We start from the raw sequence: 2,726 nt of genomic DNA, 5'->3' as shown, positions 1-2,726 counted from the left end.
AGACAACAAAAGCAGCAGAAATGACCCTTTATTCTGAAAGTTTATGCTCCATATACTTGTATATATATAGGATTAGATGGTTGTGTCGGGGATGACAGTTTTAAGGGAGGGACATTTTTATGCTTGTAGGATCAGGATATTTTTTTTTCTTTTTTTTAATCTGTAGATGTGGGGCACATTCTAGAAACCAGGTGTTGTGCTGAAGGATTAGGTTAATGTATGTATCTGGACATGTGAGTAACATTCTGCAGATTTCAGCATGTGTGTTATGTTTACTTTGTATCTTACCTTGGGAGTTGGTTGTTGTCATTATTGTTATTGTGCATTATTGATATAAGTGCATTATTGCACCAGAAAATGTGAGTTCTTTACTAGAGCATTCCAGGATGCACTAGTAAGGGGAGTGGGGGTGTATACAGTATTATGCAACTCTCCCTGCCACAAGTGAGTCGGCCAAATGTAACAGATGGGGGACTGCATGCATGGTGGCCTGTGAGAAAGCATGAGTTCAGTTCAGTTTGGCCTGTAGGTCAGTTCTAGTCAGCAAGCCTGGGAGTGGCACACCATTAGTTTGTGGGTGACAGCGAGTCAGCGACAGTTAGACAGTGAGAGTCAGAATCAATCAAGGACATTCAGTGAACAGCGAGTGAGTTGGCCAAGAGTGACAAATGGAGCGAGTTTATGAACCATGTGCAAAGCACAAAGGTTACATGTTAACACCAACACCTATTGGATAATATCCTGTGCCTAACCAATTGTGGAATGTTGTCGCAGTTGACTTACTTAAGCTACCTTAATCTAAAAATCATAATATCATTTTGTTGCTACTGAACATTTCTCATAATATGTAATTTTGGTCTTGATTAACCCGCGCCATCCCAGAGACGTGTATATGCGCCCAAAGTTTTTGTCACTCCCAGTCCTGGAGATGTATACTAACGCACTGCAATTGCAAACTCCATCAGCGCCACATTTTTCAAGGTTCACAGTCGATTTTTGGTAGGTATGTGGGGCAGACCTTCCTCTAGTAGCTGCCTGGCGGTGACATGCCCTGACCCAGCATGGCCAGCAGTCATCTTGCGCTCATCTACTCTGTTGCCAACACTGACCTGAGACAAACCTGTTGCATCGCGGTCTATCCGACAAAACAATTCAAAACCTAATGAATACCTTTACTGGTAGCAATGATTCTCCCATTGATGACAATGACGTAGACAAAGACTACATGTTGTCTGAGCACATTAGCGGTAGTGATGATGGTGAGGTGCTGTCCCCAAGGAAGATGAAATATGTGAGGTACTTTATGGCTGGGGAAGCACCACCCGCACCCTATGCACATGCACGAGCCTCTCTCATGCCTGAAGAAGAAGGATCGAGTGACGACGAGGAAGAGGACGGAGCCGAAAGTCATTGTCTGCCTTCGTGGTTGGGGTAGGCAAGGATTTCACTGCAGGGAGCCGAAGGGGTGGCGAGGCGAAAACTAAGGTCAGGCCTTATTCCATTGTTTGGGGAAAGTGAAAGTGTTGGGGGCAGGCAGGGTAGTGAAAGTGAGAGTGTTGGGGGCAGGCAGGCAAGTGAAAGTGAGAGTGGTTGAGGCAGACAGGCTGCACCTAGGCGACCACATGGGGAGGAATTGCAGCCAAGCACCTCATATGCTGAGCTCAGCACATCCCATGCTCAGCCAAGCCCCTTTATCTCCCTGCTTTCTTCCCGCGCTTCCATCCCACAGCCCCGTGTTGTCGGGAAGGAAAGCAAAGAGAAGGGAAAGGGAAAAGGAAGAGGGAGGAGGAGTGTGAGTGGGGAAGGGCGCTGCTCTCCACCTCCCCAACCCCCACCACCCCTTCTCCTCCCCAACCTTCTCCCCACCATGACGACAGCAATGATGGAGACAACAATGGAGACGAGGCTGTGTCCTGGGTCTGGGAAGATGGAAGCGACTTCACTCCCATCATTCACCCCTTCACGGAGGTGTGGCGGTCTGGGTGCACCATACCTTGGCTGAAGGCAGGCTCCTCTAGGCTGGATTTTTTCCAGACCTTTTTCAGCCCAGAGTTTGTGGAGCAGATTGTTGAACAGACAAACACCTTCGCAAGAAGCCAGCGTCAAGCCAGCCAGCATGAAGGGACCCAGAGCAAGCACAGCAAGCAGTATGATTATGCTGTAACCACACGTGAGATGTACCTATTTGGGGGCCTGGTTCTTTTGATGGGTAGTGTAAAAAAAAAAAAAAATGGCATACTGGTCTATGGACCCATTCCTCAACACACCTTCTTTGGCAGAGTAATGGGTCGTAACCGGTTTCAACAAATTATGAGCCACCTCCACTTCTACGATGCCGAGGACCGTACTAACGTAGATAACACTGATAAAAAGAGGAGGATACAGATGGTAATTGACCATCTGCAGGAAAATTTCCTCTCCTCATTCTATCCATTCAGAGACCTTGTCATAGACGAGTTTCGTGATGTGGAGAGGCAACATTTCCTTCAAACAATATACACCCAGCAAAAGACACTGTTTCACGTTCAAGCTCTTCGTGATATGTGACTGTAAGATTGGTTATGTGCACGACATAATTTTTTACACAGGCACACAGACTTCACAGATGATTGGAGTATAGGACTCTCAAGGGCCATGGTGAAAACCATGATTGAGGAGTACCTTCATCATGGTCACATCTTGTGCCTGGACAACTGGTTCACTAGCCCTCTTCTCGCTCTTTACCT

This window comes from Coenobita brevimanus, chromosome 53, assembly GCF_032717465.1.
Source record: "Coenobita brevimanus isolate Jiangsu-jjx chromosome 53, ASM3271746v2, whole genome shotgun sequence".
Taxonomy (NCBI): domain Eukaryota; kingdom Metazoa; phylum Arthropoda; class Malacostraca; order Decapoda; family Coenobitidae; genus Coenobita; species Coenobita brevimanus.
The sequence above is the reverse complement of the archived record's forward strand: the minus strand, read 5'-3'. Positions refer to the sequence as shown.